Source organism: Petromyzon marinus, chromosome 5, assembly GCF_048934315.1.
Source record: "Petromyzon marinus isolate PM22_M1 ecotype Great Lakes invasive population chromosome 5, UKy_Petmar_22M1.pri1.0, whole genome shotgun sequence".
Taxonomy (NCBI): Eukaryota; Metazoa; Chordata; class Hyperoartia; order Petromyzontiformes; family Petromyzontidae; genus Petromyzon; species Petromyzon marinus.
Window position 1 is genome coordinate 2075780 of NC_133671.1, and position 18153 is coordinate 2093932.

Here is an 18153-nt window from a genome sequence, read left to right on the forward strand (position 1 = left end):
CTACATTGGACTTCAGAACAACGAGAAGATGCGTCTGATTCTCGTACACAACACAATCAAAGCACTTGCTATTATAAATTAAGCAGAGTGCTCGAAATTGCTGTAAACGTGAACAGAATAGATATATAGACTTGATGGCACATTTTCAGTGAATGTCGGAGCAAGAACCGCCGATGCTCGTGTTGCAGGCTCGAGTGGAGCTTTCCGAAGGTCTCCTTGAATCTCACAGTCGAACCCCTTGAGCAAACACCATTCACTGAGATGTGACTCTTCTAGCAGCACATGAACGAGGTATGCGATTGCCCGTCCTATGCCGCTCAATTCCTCTGCATCGACTTAAGAACGCGCAGGCTCCTCCCACCGACGCCGAAACGGAATGGGCATGGTTAACGTCGCTCAGGGTACCTTCGAAAGCTTGCACATATTCATGATTATTAATTAAAATAATAAAAGCATGCATCGATTTACACTTTTAAAAGTGCAACGAATCATTCGGGTGCTAATGCTTCTGCTGCGTTGGCAGTGGTACACAAGCACAATTGAAAACAAATCAACAATACCTTGAGTCTTCTTCATCAATAACGCTGTGTTTGTGGCCTGCTACATTGGACTTCAGAACAACGAGAAGATGCGTCTGTTTCTCGTACACAACAAAATCAAAGCACTTGCTATTATAAATTAAGCAGAGTGCTCGAAATTGCTGTAAACGTGAACAGAATAGATATATCGACTTGTTGGCACAACATTTTCATTGAATGTAGGAGCAAGTAGCACCGCTGTTCGTGTTGCAGGCTCGAGCGGAGCTTTCCGAAGCTCTCCTTGAATCTCACAGTCGAACTCCTTGAGCCAACACCATTCACTGAGATGTGACTCTTCTAGCAGCACATGAACGAGGTATGCGAATGCCCGTCCTATGCCGCTCAATTCCTCTGCATCGACTTAAGAACGCGCAGGCTCGTCCCACCGACGCCGAAACGGAATGGGCATGGTTAACGTCGCTCAGGGTACCTTCGAAAGCTTGCACATATTCATGATTAATAATTAAAATAATAAAAGCATGCATCGATTTACACTTTTAAAAGTGCAACGAATCATTCGGGTGCTAATGCTTCTGCTGCGTTGGCAGTGGTACACAAGCACAATTGAAAACAAATCAACAATACCTTGAGTCTTCTTCATCAATAACGCTGTGTTTGTGGCCCGCTACATTGGACTTCAGAACAACGAGTAGATGCGTCTGTTTCTCGTACACAACAAAATCAAAGCACTTGCTATTATAAATTAAGCAGAGTGCTCGAAATTGCTGTAAACGTGAACAGAATAGATATATCGACTTGTTGGCACAACATTTTCATTGAATGTAGGAGCAAGAACCGCCGATGCTCGTGTTGCAGGCTCGAGCGGAGCTTTCCGAAGGTCTCCTTGAATCTCACAGTCGAACCCCTTGAGCAAACACCATTCACTGAGATGTGACTCTTCTAGCAGCACATGAACGAGGTATGCGATTGCCCGTCCTATGCCGCTCAATTCCTCTGCATCGACTTAAGAACGCGCAGGCTCCTCCCACCGACGCCGAAACGGAATGGGCATGGTTAACGTCGCTCAGGGTACCTTCGAAAGCTTGCACATATTCATGATTATTAATTAAAATAATAAAAGCATGCATCGATTTACACTTTTAAAAGTGCAACGAATCATTCGGGTGCTAATGCTTCTGCTGCGTTGGCAGTGGTACACAAGCACAATTGAAAACAAATCAACAATACCTTGAGTCTTCTTCATCAATAACGCTGTGTTTGTGGCCTGCTACATTGGACTTCAGAACAACGAGAAGATGCGTCTGTTTCTCGTACACAACAAAATCAAAGCACTTGCTATTATAAATTAAGCAGAGTGCTCGAAATTGCTGTAAACGTGAACAGAATAGATATATCGACTTGTTGGCACAACATTTTCATTGAATGTAGGAGCAAGAACCGCAGATGCTCGTGTTGCAGGCTCGAGCGGAGCTTTCCGAAGGTCTCCTTGAATCTCACAGTCGAACCCCTTGAGCAAACACCATTCACTGAGATGTGACTCTTCTAGCAGCACATGAACGAGGTATGCGATTGCCCGTCCTATGCCGCTCAATTCCTCTGCATCGACTTAAGAACGCGCAGGCTCCTCCCACCGACACCGAAACGGAATGGGCATGGTTAACGTCGCTCAGGGTACCTTCGAAAGCTTGCACATATTCATGATTATTAATTAAAATAATAAAAGCATGCATCGATTCACACTATTAAAAGTGCAACGAATCATTCGGGTGCTAATGCTTCTGCTGCGTTGGCAGTGGTACACAAGCACAATTGAAAACAAATCAACAATACCTTGAGTCTTCTTCATCAATAACGCTGTGTTTGTGGCCTGCTACATTGGACTTCAGAACAACGAGAAGATGCGTCTGATTCTCGTACACAACACAATCAAAGCACTTGCTATTATAAATTAAGCAGAGTGCTCGAAATTGCTGTAAACGTGAACAGAATAGATATATAGACTTGATGGCACATTTTCAGTGAATGTCGGAGCAAGAACCGCCGATGCTCGTGTTGCAGGCTCGAGTGGAGCTTTCCGAAGGTCTCCTTGAATCTCACAGTCGAACCCCTTGAGCAAACACCATTCACTGAGATGTGACTCTTCTAACAGCACATGAACGAGGTATGCGATTGCCCGTCCTATGCCGCTCAATTCCTCTGCATCGACTTAAGAACGCGCAGGCTCCTCCCACCGACACCGAAACGGAATGGGCATGGTTAACGTCGCTCAGGGTACCTTCGAAAGCGTGCACATATTCATGATTATTAATTAAAATAATAAAATCATACATCGATTTACACTTTTAAAAGTGCAACGAATGATTCGGGTGCTAATGCTTCTGCTGCGTTGGCAGTGGTACACAAGCACAATTGAAAACAAATCAACAATACCTTGAGTCTTCTTCATCAATAACGCTGTGTTTGTGGCCTGCTACATTGGACTTCAGAACAACGAGAAGATGCGTCTGATTCTCGTACACAACACAATCAAAGCACTTGCTATTATAAATTAAGCAGAGTGCTCGAAATTGCTGTAAACGTGAACAGAATAGATATATAGACTTGATGGCACATTTTCAGTGAATGTCGGAGCAAGAACCGCCGATGCTCGTGTTGCAGGCTCGAGTGGAGCTTTCCGAAGGTCTCCTTGAATCTCACAGTCGAACCCCTTGAGCAAACACCATTCACTGAGATGTGACTCTTCTAACAGCACATGAACGAGGTATGCGATTGCCCGTCCTATGCCGCTCAATTCCTCTGCATCGACTTAAGAACGCGCAGGCTCCTCCCACCGACACCGAAACGGAATGGGCATGGTTAACGTCGCTCAGGGTACCTTCGAAAGCGTGCACATATTCATGATTATTAATTAAAATAATAAAATCATACATCGATTTACACTTTTAAAAGTGCAACGAATGATTCGGGTGCTAATGCTTCTGCTGCGTTGGCAGTGGTACACAAGCACAATTGAAAACAAATCAACAATACCTTGAGTCTTCTTCATCAATAACGCTGTGTTTGTGGCCTGCTACATTGGACTTCAGAACAACGAGAAGATGCGTCTGATTCTCGTACACAACACAATCAAAGCACTTGCTATTATAAATTAAGCAGAGTGCTCGAAATTGCTGTAAACGTGAACAGAATAGATATATAGACTTGATGGCACATTTTCAGTGAATGTCGGAGCAAGAACCGCCGATGCTCGTGTTGCAGGCTCGAGTGGAGCTTTCCGAAGGTCTCCTTGAATCTCACAGTCGAACCCCTTGAGCAAACACCATTCACTGAGATGTGACTCTTCTAGCAGCACATGAACGAGGTATGCGATTGCCCGTCCTATGCCGCTCAATTCCTCTGCATCGACTTAAGAACGCGCAGGCTCCTCCCACCGACGCCGAAACGGAATGGGCATGGTTAACGTCGCTCAGGGTACCTTCGAAAGCTTGCACATATTCATGATTATTAATTAAAATAATAAAAGCATGCATCGATTTACACTTTTAAAAGTGCAACGAATCATTCGGGTGCTAATGCTTCTGCTGCGTTGGCAGTGGTACACAAGCACAATTGAAAACAAATCAACAATACCTTGAGTCTTCTTCATCAATAACGCTGTGTTTGTGGCCTGCTACATTGGACTTCAGAACAACGAGAAGATGCGTCTGTTTCTCGTACACAACAAAATCAAAGCACTTGCTATTATAAATTAAGCAGAGTGCTCGAAATTGCTGTAAACGTGAACAGAATAGATATATCGACTTGTTGGCACAACATTTTCATTGAATGTAGGAGCAAGTAGCACCGCTGTTCGTGTTGCAGGCTCGAGCGGAGCTTTCCGAAGCTCTCCTTGAATCTCACAGTCGAACTCCTTGAGCCAACACCATTCACTGAGATGTGACTCTTCTAGCAGCACATGAACGAGGTATGCGAATGCCCGTCCTATGCCGCTCAATTCCTCTGCATCGACTTAAGAACGCGCAGGCTCCTCCCACCGACACCGAAACGGAATGGGCATGGTTAACGTCGCTCAGGGTACCTTCGAAAGCTTGCACATATTCATGATTATTAATTAAAATAATAAAAGCATGCATCGATTTATACTTTTAAAAGTGCAACGAATGATTCGGGTGCTAATGCTTCTGCTGCGTTGGCAGTGGTACACAAGCACAATTGAAAACAAATCAACAATACCTTGAGTCTTCTTCATCAATAACGCTGTGTTTGTGGCCCGCTACATTGGACTTCAGAACAACGAGTAGATGCGTCTGTTTCTCGTACACAACAAAATCAAAGCACTTGCTATTATAAATTAAGCAGAGTGCTCGAAATTGCTGTAAACGTGAACAGAATAGATATATCGACTTGTTGGCACAACATTTTCATTGAATGTAGGAGCAAGAACCGCCGATGCTCGTGTTGCAGGCTCGAGCGGAGCTTTCCGAAGGTCTCCTTGAATCTCACAGTCGAACCCCTTGAGCAAACACCATTCACTGAGATGTGACTCTTCTAGCAACACATGAACGAGGTATGCGATTGCCCGTCCTATGCCGCTCAATTCCTCTGCATCGACTTAAGAACGCGCAGGCTCCTCCCACCGACACCGAAACGGAATGGGCATGGTTAACGTCGCTCAGGGTACCTTCGAAAGCTTGCACATATTCATGATTATTAATTAAAATAATAAAAGTATGCATCGATTCACACTTTTAAAAGTGCAACGAATCATTCGGGTGCTAATGCTTCTGCTGCGTTGGCAGTGGTACACAAGCACAAGTGAAAACAAATCAACAATACCTTGAGTCTTCTTCATCAATAACGCTGTGTTTGTGGCCTGCTACATTGGACTTCAGAACAACGAGAAGATGCGTCTGATTCTCGTACACAACAAAATCAAAGCACTTGCTATTATAAATTAAGCAGAGTGCTCGAAATTGCTGTAAACGTGAACAGAATAGATATATAGACTTGATGGCACATTTTCAGTGAATGTCGGAGCAAGAACCGCCGATGCTCGTGTTGCAGGCTCGAGTGGAGCTTTCCGAAGGTCTCCTTGAATCTCACAGTCGAACCCCTTGAGCAAACACCATTCACTGAGATGTGACTCTTCTAACAGCACATGAACGAGGTATGCGATTGCCCGTCCTATGACGCTCAATTCCTCTGCATCGACTTAAGAACGCGCAGGCTCCTCCCACCGACACCGAAACGGAATGGGCATGGTTAACGTCGCTCAGGGTACCTTCGAAAGCTTGCACATATTCATGATTATTAATTAAAATAATAAAAGCATGCATCGATTCACACTTTTAAAAGTGCAACGAATCATTCGGGTGCTAATGCTTCTGCTGCGTTGGCAGTGGTACACAAGCACAATTGAAAACAAATCAACAATACCTTGAGTCTTCTTCATCAATAACGCTGTGTTTGTGGCCCGCTACATTGGACTTCAGAACAACGAGTAGATGCGTCTGTTTCTCGTACACAATAAAATCAAAGCACTTGCTATTATAAATTAAGCAGAGTGCTCGAAATTGCTGTAAACGTGAACAGAATAGATATATCGACTTGTTGGCACAACATTTTCATTGAATGTTGGAGCAAGAACCGCCGATGCTCGTGTTGCAGGCTCGAGCGGAGCTTTCCGAAGGTCTCCTTGAATCTCACAGTCGAACCCCTTGAGCAAACACCATTCACTGAGATGTGACTCTTCTAGCAGCACATGAACGAGGTATGCGATTGCCCGTCCTATGCCGCTCAATTCCTCTGCATCGACTTAAGAACGCGCAGGCTCCTCCCACCGACGCCGAAACGGAATGGGCATGGTTAACGTCGCTCAGGGTACCTTCGAAAGCTTGCACATATTCATGATTATTAATTAAAATAATAAAAGCATGCATCGATTTACACTTTTAAAAGTGCAACGAATCATTCGGGTGCTAATGCTTCTGCTGCGTTGGCAGTGGTACACAAGCACAATTGAAAACAAATCAACAATACCTTGAGTCTTCTTCATCAATAACGCTGTGTTTGTGGCCTGCTACATTGGACTTCAGAACAACGAGAAGATGCGTCTGATTCTCGTACACAACAAAATCAAAGCACTTGCTATTATAAATTAAACAGAGTGCTCGAAATTGCTGTAAACGTGAACAGAATAGATATATCGATTTGTTGGCACAACATTTTCATTGAATGTAGGAGCAAGTAGCACCGCTGTTCGTGTTGCAGGCTCGAGCGGAGCTTTCCGAAGGTCTCCTTGAATCTCACAGTCGAACTCCTTGAGCCAACAGCATTCACTGAGATGTGACTCTTCTACCAGCACAGGAACGAGGTATGAGATTGCCGTCCTATGCCGCTCAATTCCTCTGCATCGACTTAAGAACGCGCAGGCTCCTCCCACCGACGCCGAAACGGAATGGGCATGGTTAACGTCGCTCAGGGTGCCTTCGAAAGCTTGCACATATTCATGATTATTAATTAAAATAATGAAAGCATGCATCGATTTACACTTTTAAAAGTGCAACGAATCATTCGGGTGCTAATGCTTCTGCTGCGTTGGCAGTGGTACACAAGCACAATTGAAAACAAATCAACAATACCTTGAGTTTTCTTCATCAATAACGCTGTGTTTGTGGCCCGCTACATTGGACTTCAGAACAACGAGTAGATGCGTCTGTTTCTCGTACACAACAAAATCAAAGCACTTGCTATTATAAATGAAGCAGAGTGCTCGAAATTGCTGTAAACGTGAACAGAATAGATATATCGACTTGTTGGCACAACATTTTCATTGAATGTAGGAGCAAGTAGCACCGCTGTTCGTGTTGCAGGCTCGAGCGGAGCTTTCCGAAGCTCTCCTTGAATCTCACAGTCGAACTCCTTGAGCCAACACCATTCAATGAGATGTGACTCTTCTAGCAGCACATGAACGAGGTATGCGATTGCCCGTCCTATGCCGCTCAATTCCTCTGCATCGACTTAAGAACGCGCAGGCTCGTCCCACCGACGCCGAAACGGAATGGGCATGGTTAACGTCGCTCAGGGTACCTTCGAAAGCGTGCACATATTCATGATTATTAATTAAAATAATAAAAGCATGCATCGATTTACACTTTTAAAAGTGCAACGAATCATTCGGGTGCTAATGCTTCTGCTGCGTTGGCAGTGGTACACAAGCACAATTGAAAACAAATCAACAATACCTTGAGTCTTCTTCATCAATAACGCTGTGTTTGTGGCCCGCTACATTGGACTTCAGAACAACGAGTAGATGCGTCTGTTTCTCGTACACAACAAAATCAAAGCACTTGCTATTATAAATTAAGCAGAGTGCTCGAAATTGCTGTAAACGTGAACAGAATAGATATATCGACTTGTTGGCACAGTTTCAGTGAATGTCGGAGCAAGAACCGCCGATGCTCGTGTTGCAGGCTCGAGCGGAGCTTTCCGAAGCTCTCCTTGAATCTCACAGTCGAACCCCTTGAGCAAACACCATTCACTGAGATGTGACTCTTCTAACAGCACATGAACGAGGTATGCGATTGCCCGTCCTATGCCGCTCAATTCCTCTGCATCGACTTAAGAACGCGCAGGCTCGTCCCACCGACGCCGAAACGGAATGGGCATGGTTAACGTCGCTCAGGGTACCTTCGAAAGCTTGCACATATTCATGATTATTAATTAAAATAATAAAAGCATGCATCGATTTACACTTTTAAAAGTGCAACGAATCATTCGGGTGCTAATGCTTCTGCTGCGTTGGCAGTGGTACACAAGCACAATTGAAAACAAATCAACAATACCTTGAGTCTTCTTCATCAATAACGCTGTGTTTGTGGCCTGCTACATTGGACTTCAGAACAACGAGAAGATGCGTCTGATTCTCGTACACAACAAAATCAAAGCACTTGCTATTATAAATTAAGCAGAGTGCTCGAAATTGCTGTAAACGTGAACAGAATAGATATATCGACTTGATGGCACATTTTCAGTGAATGTCGGAGCAAGAACCGCCGATGCTCGTGTTGCAGGCTCGAGCGGAGCTTTCCGAAGGTCTCCTTGAATCTCACAGTCGAACCCCTTGAGCAAACACCATTCACTGAGATGTGACTCTTCTAGCAGCACATGAACGAGGTATGCGATTGCCCGTCCTATGCCGCTCAATTCCTCTGCATCGACTTAAGAACGCGCAGGCTCCTCCCACCGACACCGAAACGGAATGGGCATGGTTAACGTCGCTCAGGGTACCTTCGAAAGCTTGCACATATTCATGATTATTAATTAAAATAATAAAAGCATGCATCGATTTATACTTTTAAAAGTGCAACGAATGATTCGGGTGCTAATGCTTCTGCTGCGTTGGCAGTGGTACACAAGCACAATTGAAAACAAATCAACAATACCTTGAGTCTTCTTCATCAATAACGCTGTGTTTGTGGCCCGCTACATTGGACTTCAGAACAACGAGTAGATGCGTCTGTTTCTCGTACACAACAAAATCAAAGCACTTGCTATTATAAATTAAGCAGAGTGCTCGAAATTGCTGTAAACGTGAACAGAATAGATATATAGACTTGATGGCACATTTTCAGTGAATGTCGGAGCAAGAACCGCCGATGCTCGTGTTGCAGGCTCGAGTGGAGCTTTCCGAAGGTCTCCTTGAATCTCACAGTCGAACCCCTTGAGCAAACACCATTCACTGAGATGTGACTCTTCTAACAGCACATGAACGAGGTATGCGATTGCCCGTCCTATGACGCTCAATTCCTCTGCATCGACTTAAGAACGCGCAGGCTCCTCCCACCGACACCGAAACGGAATGGGCATGGTTAACGTCGCTCAGGGTACCTTCGAAAGCTTGCACATATTCATGATTATTAATTAAAATAATAAAAGCATGCATCGATTCACACTTTTAAAAGTGCAACGAATCATTCGGGTGCTAATGCTTCTGCTGCGTTGGCAGTGGTACACAAGCACAATTGAAAACAAATCAACAATGCCTTGAGTCTTCTTCATCAATAACGCTGTGTTTGTGGCCCGCTACATTGGACTTCAGAACAACGAGTAGATGCGTCTGTTTCTCGTACAAAATCAAAGCACTTGCTATTATAAATTAAGCAGAGTGCTCGAAATTGCTGTAAACGTGAACAGAATAGATATATAGACTTGATGGCACATTTTCAGTGAATGTCGGAGCAAGAACCGCCGATGCTCGTGTTGCAGGCTCGAGCGGAGCTTTCCGAAGGTCTCCTTGAATCTCACAGTCGAACCCCTTGAGCAAACACCATTCACTGAGATGTGACTCTTCTAGCAGCACATGAACGAGGTATGCGATTGCCCGTCCTATGCCGCTCAATTCCTCTGCATCGACTTAAGAACGCGCAGGCTCCTCCCACCGACACCGAAACGGAATGGGCATGGTTAACGTCGCTCAGGGTACCTTCGAAAGCTTGCACATATTCATGATTATTAATTAAAATAATAAAAGCATGCATCGATTCACACTTTTAAAAGTGCAACGAATCATTCGGGTGCTAATGCTTCTGCTGCGTTGGCAGTGGTACACAAGCACAATTGAAAACAAATCAACAATACCTTGAGTCTTCTTCATCAATAACGCTGTGTTTGTGGCCTGCTACATTGGACTTCAGAACAACGAGAAGATGCGTCTGATTCTCGTACACAACACAATCAAAGCACTTGCTATTATAAATTAAGCAGAGTGCTCGAAATTGCTGTAAACGTGAACAGAATAGATATATAGACTTGATGGCACATTTTCAGTGAATGTCGGAGCAAGAACCGCCGATGCTCGTGTTGCAGGCTCGAGTGGAGCTTTCCGAAGGTCTCCTTGAATCTCACAGTCGAACTCCTTGAGCCAACACCATTCACTGAGATGTGACTCTTCTAACAGCACATGAACGAGGTATGCGATTGCCCGTCCTATGCCGCTCAATTCCTCTGCATCGACTTAAGAACGCGCAGGCTCGTCCCACCGACGCCGAAACGGAATGGGCATGGTTAACGTCGCTCAGGGTACCTTCGAAAGCTTGCACATATTCATGATTAATAATTAAAATAATAAAAGCATGCATCGATTTACACTTTTAAAAGTGCAACGAATCATTCGGGTGCTAATGCTTCTGCTGCGTTGGCAGTGGTACACAAGCACAATTGAAAACAAATCAACAATACCTTGAGTCTTCTTCATCAATAACGCTGTGTTTGTGGCCCGCTACATTGGACTTCAGAACAACGAGAAGATGCGTCTGTTTCTCGTACACAACACAATCAAAGCACTTGCTATTATAAATTAAGCAGAGTGCTCGAAATTGCTGTAAACGTGAACAGAATAGATATATAGACTTGATGGCACATTTTCAGTGAATGTCGGAGCAAGAACCGCCGATGCTCGTGTTGCAGGCTCGAGTGGAGCTTTCCGAAGGTCTCCTTGAATCTCACAGTCGAACCCCTTGAGCAAACACCATTCACTGAGATGTGACTCTTCTAACAGCACATGAACGAGGTATGCGATTGCCCGTCCTATGCCGCTCAATTCCTCTGCATCGACTTAAGAACGCGCAGGCTCCTCCCACCGACACCGAAACGGAATGGGCATGGTTAACGTCGCTCAGGGTACCTTCGAAAGCGTGCACATATTCATGATTATTAATTAAAATAATAAAATCATACATCGATTTACACTTTTAAAAGTGCAACGAATGATTCGGGTGCTAATGCTTCTGCTGCGTTGGCAGTGGTACACAAGCACAATTGAAAACAAATCAACAATACCTTGAGTCTTCTTCATCAATAACGCTGTGTTTGTGGCCTGCTACATTGGACTTCAGAACAACGAGAAGATGCGTCTGATTCTCGTACACAACACAATCAAAGCACTTGCTATTATAAATTAAGCAGAGTGCTCGAAATTGCTGTAAACGTGAACAGAATAGATATATAGACTTGATGGCACATTTTCAGTGAATGTCGGAGCAAGAACCGCCGATGCTCGTGTTGCAGGCTCGAGTGGAGCTTTCCGAAGGTCTCCTTGAATCTCACAGTCGAACCCCTTGAGCAAACACCATTCACTGAGATGTGACTCTTCTAGCAGCACATGAACGAGGTATGCGATTGCCCGTCCTATGCCGCTCAATTCCTCTGCATCGACTTAAGAACGCGCAGGCTCCTCCCACCGACGCCGAAACGGAATGGGCATGGTTAACGTCGCTCAGGGTACCTTCGAAAGCTTGCACATATTCATGATTATTAATTAAAATAATAAAAGGATGCATCGATTTACACTTTTAAAAGTGCAACGAATCATTCGGGTGCTAATGCTTCTGCTGCGTTGGCAGTGGTACACAAGCACAATTGAAAACAAATCAACAATACCTTGAGTCTTCTTCATCAATAACGCTGTGTTTGTGGCCTGCTACATTGGACTTCAGAACAACGAGAAGATGCGTCTGTTTCTCGTACACAACAAAATCAAAGCACTTGCTATTATAAATTAAGCAGAGTGCTCGAAATTGCTGTAAACGTGAACAGAATAGATATATCGACTTGTTGGCACAACATTTTCATTGAATGTAGGAGCAAGTAGCACCGCTGTTCGTGTTGCAGGCTCGAGCGGAGCTTTCCGAAGCTCTCCTTGAATCTCACAGTCGAACTCCTTGAGCCAACACCATTCACTGAGATGTGACTCTTCTAGCAGCACATGAACGAGGTATGCGAATGCCCGTCCTATGCCGCTCAATTCCTCTGCATCGACTTAAGAACGCGCAGGCTCGTCCCACCGACGCCGAAACGGAATGGGCATGGTTAACGTCGCTCAGGGTACCTTCGAAAGCTTGCACATATTCATGATTATTAATTAAAATAATAAAAGCATGCATCGATTTACACTTTTAAAAGTGCAACGAATCATTCGGGTGCTAATGCTTCTGCTGCGTTGGCAGTGGTACACAAGCACAATTGAAAACAAATCAACAATACCTTGAGTCTTCTTCATCAATAACGCTGTGTTTGTGGCCCGCTACATTGGACTTCAGAACAACGAGTAGATGCGTCTGATTCTCGTACACAACAAAATCAAAGCACTTGCTATTATAAATTAAGGAGAGTGCTCGAAATTGCTGTAAACGTGAACAGAATAGATATATCGACTTGTTGGCACAACATTTTCATTGAATGTAGGAGCAAGTAGCACCGCTGTTCGTGTTGCAGGCTCGAGCGGAGCTTTCCGAAGCTCTCCTTGAATCTCACAGTCGAACTCCTTGAGCCAACACCATTCACTGAGATGTGACTCTTCTAGCAGCACATGAACGAGGTATGCGATTGCCCGTCCTATGCCGCTCAATTCCTCTGCATCGACTTAAGAACGCGCAGGCTCGTCCCACCGACGCCGAAACGGAATGGGCATGGTTAACGTCGCTCAGGGTACCTTCGAAAGCTTGCACATATTCATGATTATTAATTAAAATAATAAAAGCATGCATCGATTTACACTTTTAAAAGTGCAACGAATCATTCGGGTGCTAATGCTTCTGCTGCGTTGGCAGTGGTACACAAGCACAATTGAAAACAAATCAACAATACCTTGAGTCTTCTTCATCAATAACGCTGTGTTTGTGGCCTGCTACATTGGACTTCAGAACAACGAGAAGATGCGTCTGATTCTCGTACACAACAAAATCAAAGCACTTGCTATTATAAATTAAGCAGAGTGCTCGAAATTGCTGTAAACGTGAACAGAATAGATATATCGACTTGATGGCACATTTTCAGTGAATGTCGGAGCAAGAACCGCCGATGCTCGTGTTGCAGGCTCGAGCGGAGCTTTCCGAAGGTCTCCTTGAATCTCACAGTCGAACCCCTTGAGCAAACACCATTCACTGAGATGTGACTCTTCTAGCAGCACATGAACGAGGTATGCGATTGCCCGTCCTATGCCGCTCAATTCCTCTGCATCGACTTAAGAACGCGCAGGCTCCTCCCACCGACACCGAAACGGAATGGGCATGGTTAACGTCGCTCAGGGTACCTTCGAAAGCTTGCACATATTCATGATTATTAATTAAAATAATAAAAGCATGCATCGATTTACACTTTTAAAAGTGCAACGAATCATTCGGGTGCTAATGCTTCTGCTGCGTTGGCAGTGGTACACAAGCACAATTGAAAACAAATCAACAATACCTTGAGTCTTCTTCATCAATAACGCTGTGTTTGTGGCCCGCTACATTGGACTTCAGAACAACGAGTAGATGCGTCTGTTTCTCGTACACAACAAAATCAAAGCACTTGCTATTATAAATTAAGCAGAGTGCTCGAAATTGCTGTAAACGTGAACAGAATAGATATATCGACTTGTTGGCACAACATTTTCATTGAATGTAGGAGCAAGAACCGCCGATGCTCGTGTTGCAGGCTCGAGCGGAGCTTTCCGAAGGTCTCCTTGAATCTCACAGTCGAACCCCTTGAGCAAACACCATTCACTGAGATGTGACTCTTCTAGCAACACATGAACGAGGTATGCGATTGCCCGTCCTATGCCGCTCAATTCCTCTGCATCGACTTAAGAACGCGCAGGCTCCTCCCACCGACACCGAAACGGAATGGGCATGGTTAACGTCGCTCAGGGTACCTTCGAAAGCTTGCACATATTCATGATTATTAATTAAAATAATAAAAGTATGCATCGATTCACACTTTTAAAAGTGCAACGAATCATTCGGGTGCTAATGCTTCTGCTGCGTTGGCAGTGGTACACAAGCACAAGTGAAAACAAATCAACAATACCTTGAGTCTTCTTCATCAATAACGCTGTGTTTGTGGCCTGCTACATTGGACTTCAGAACAACGAGTAGATGCGTCTGTTTCTCGTACACAACAAAATCAAAGCACTTGCTATTATAAATTAAGCAGAGTGCTCGAAATTGCTGTAAACGTGAACAGAATAGATATATAGACTTGATGGCACATTTTCAGTGAATGTCGGAGCAAGAACCGCCGATGCTCGTGTTGCAGGCTCGAGTGGAGCTTTCCGAAGGTCTCCTTGAATCTCACAGTCGAACCCCTTGAGCAAACACCATTCACTGAGATGTGACTCTTCTAACAGCACATGAACGAGGTATGCGATTGCCCGTCCTATGCCGCTCAATTCCTCTGCATCGACTTAAGAACGCGCAGGCTCCTCCCACCGACACCGAAACGGAATGGGCATGGTTAACGTCGCTCAGGGTACCTTCGAAAGCTTGCACATATTCATGATTATTAATTAAAATAATAAAATCATGCATCGATTCACACTTTTAAAAGTGCAACGAATCATTCGGGTGCTAATGCTTCTGCTGCGTTGGCAGTGGTACACAAGCACAATTGAAAACAAATCAACAATACCTTGAGTCTTCTTCATCAATAACGCTGTGTTTGTGGCCCGCTACATTGGACTTCAGAACAACGAGTAGATGCGTCTGATTCTCGTACACAACAAAATCAAAGCACTTGCTATTATAAATTAAGCAGAGTGCTCGAAATTGCTGTAAACGTGAACAGAATAGATATATCGACTTGTTGGCACAACATTTTCATTGAATGTAGGAGCAAGTAGCACCGCTGTTCGTGTTGCAGGCTCGAGCGGAGCTTTCCGAAGCTCTCCTTGAATCTCACAGTCGAACTCCTTGAGCCAACACCATTCACTGAGATGTGACTCTTCTAGCAGCACATGAACGAGGTATGCGAATGCCCGTCCTATGACGCTCAATTCCTCTGCATCGACTTAAGAACGCGCAGGCTCGTCCCACCGACGCCGAAACGGAATGGGCATGGTTAACGTCGCTCAGGGTACCTTCGAAAGCTTGCACATATTCATGATTAATAATTAAAATAATAAAAGCATGCATCGATTTACACTTTTAAAAGTGCAACGAATCATTCGGGTGCTAATGCTTCTGCTGCGTTGGCAGTGGTACACAAGCACAATTGAAAACAAATCAACAATACCTTGAGTCTTCTTCATCAATAACGCTGTGTTTGTGGCCCGCTACATTGGACTTCAGAACAACGAGTAGATGCGTCTGTTTCTCGTACACAACAAAATCAAAGCACTTGCTATTATAAATTAAGCAGAGTGCTCGAAATTGCTGTAAACGTGAACAGAATAGATATATCGACTTGTTGGCACAACATTTTCATTGAATGTAGGAGCAAGAACCGCCGATGCTCGTGTTGCAGGCTCGAGCGGAGCTTTCCGAAGGTCTCCTTGAATCTCACAGTCGAACCCCTTGAGCAAACACCATTCACTGAGATGTGACTCTTCTAGCAGCACATGAACGAGGTATGCGATTGCCCGTCCTATGCCGCTCAATTCCTCTGCATCGACTTAAGAACGCGCAGGCTCCTCCCACCGACGCCGAAACGGAATGGGCATGGTTAACGTCGCTCAGGGTACCTTCGAAAGCTTGCACATATTCATGATTATTAATTAAAATAATAAAAGCATGCATCGATTTACACTTTTAAAAGTGCAACGAATCATTCGGGTGCTAATGCTTCTGCTGCGTTGGCAGTGGTACACAAGCACAATTGAAAACAAATCAACAATACCTTGAGTCTTCTTCATCAATAACGCTGTGTTTGTGGCCTGCTACATTGGACTTCAGAACAACGAGAAGATGCGTCTGATTCTCGTACACAACAAAATCAAAGCACTTGCTATTATAAATTAAACAGAGTGCTCGAAATTGCTGTAAACGTGAACAGAATAGATATATCGACTTGTTGGCACAACATTTTCATTGAATGTAGGAGCAAGTAGCACCGCTGTTCGTGTTGCAGGCTCGAGCGGAGCTTTCCGAAGGTCTCCTTGAATCTCACAGTCGAACTCCTTGAGCCAACAGCATTCACTGAGATGTGACTCTTCTACCAGCACAGGAACGAGGTATGAGATTGCCGTCCTATGCCGCTCAATTCCTCTGCATCGACTTAAGAACGCGCAGGCTCCTCCCACCGACGCCGAAACGGAATGGGCATGGTTAACGTCGCTCAGGGTGCCTTCGAAAGCTTGCACATATTCATGATTATTAATTAAAATAATGAAAGCATGCATCGATTTACACTTTTAAAAGTGCAACGAATCATTCGGGTGCTAATGCTTCTGCTGCGTTGGCAGTGGTACACAAGCACAATTGAAAACAAATCAACAATACCTTGAGTTTTCTTCATCAATAACGCTGTGTTTGTGGCCCGCTACATTGGACTTCAGAACAACGAGTAGATGCGTCTGTTTCTCGTACACAACAAAATCAAAGCACTTGCTATTATAAATGAAGCAGAGTGCTCGAAATTGCTGTAAACGTGAACAGAATAGATATATCGACTTGTTGGCACAACATTTTCATTGAATGTAGGAGCAAGTAGCACCGCTGTTCGTGTTGCAGGCTCGAGCGGAGCTTTCCGAAGCTCTCCTTGAATCTCACAGTCGAACTCCTTGAGCCAACACCATTCAATGAGATGTGACTCTTCTAGCAGCACATGAACGAGGTATGCGATTGCCCGTCCTATGCCGCTCAATTCCTCTGCATCGACTTAAGAACGCGCAGGCTCGTCCCACCGACGCCGAAACGGAATGGGCATGGTTAACGTCGCTCAGGGTACCTTCGAAAGCGTGCACATATTCATGATTATTAATTAAAATAATAAAAGCATGCATCGATTTACACTTTTAAAAGTGCAACGAATCATTCGGGTGCTAATGCTTCTGCTGCGTTGGCAGTGGTACACAAGCACAATTGAAAACAAATCAACAATACCTTGAGTCTTCTTCATCAATAACGCTGTGTTTGTGGCCCGCTACATTGGACTTCAGAACAACGAGTAGATGCGTCTGTTTCTCGTACACAACAAAATCAAAGCACTTGCTATTATAAATTAAGCAGAGTGCTCGAAATTGCTGTAAACGTGAACAGAATAGATATATAGACTTGATGGCACAGTTTCAGTGAATGTCGGAGCAAGAACCGCCGATGCTCGTGTTGCAGGCTCGAGTGGAGCTTTCCGAAGGTCTCCTTGAATCTCACAGTCGAACCCCTTGAGCAAACACCATTCACTGAGATGTGACTCTTCTAACAGCACATGAACGAGGTATGCGATTGCCCGTCCTATGCCGCTCAATTCCTCTGCATCGACTTAAGAACGCGCAGGCTCCTCCCACCGACACCGAAACGGAATGGGCATGGTTAACGTCGCTCAGGGTACCTTCGAAAGCTTGCACATATTCATGATTATTAATTAAAATAATAAAATCATGCATCGATTCACACTTTTAAAAGTGCAACGAATCATTCGGGTGCTAATGCTTCTGCTGCGTTGGCAGTGGTACACAAGCACAATTGAAAACAAATCAACAATACCTTGAGTCTTCTTCATCAATAACGCTGTGTTTGTGGCCCGCTACATTGGACTTCAGAACAACGAGTAGATGCGTCTGATTCTCGTACACAACAAAATCAAAGCACTTGCTATTATAAATTAAGGAGAGTGCTCGAAATTGCTGTAAACGTGAACA